We start from the raw sequence: 307 nt of genomic DNA on the forward strand, positions 1-307 counted from the left end.
GTAGCGATGGCAGCGGGAGGCTCGCCTGAGTGTCATTACTTCCTGCTTTTAAAAAGTTTTTTAAAAAGGCTCTGATGATTGTGCACCACAGCTGTGATCCCCAGAGCCTTTTTTTTACCTTTTAAAAGGATTTTTTTACAACCTATTCAGGAGAATAGGTTGTAAAAAAAGGATTTAAAAAAGTAACAAAATAAAAAGTTGGCCATGCCCACCCAGTCACATTACCCTCCCACCAAGCCATGCCCACAGAACTGATAGTAACAAATTTTACATTTCACCACTGATCTCATGTGCCTCATGTTGTGCC

Source organism: Pituophis catenifer, unplaced genomic scaffold (assembly GCF_029215685.1).
Source record: "Pituophis catenifer annectens isolate HBS135680 unplaced genomic scaffold, rPitCat1.0.hap2 SCAF_8, whole genome shotgun sequence".
Taxonomy (NCBI): Eukaryota; Metazoa; Chordata; class Lepidosauria; order Squamata; family Colubridae; genus Pituophis; species Pituophis catenifer.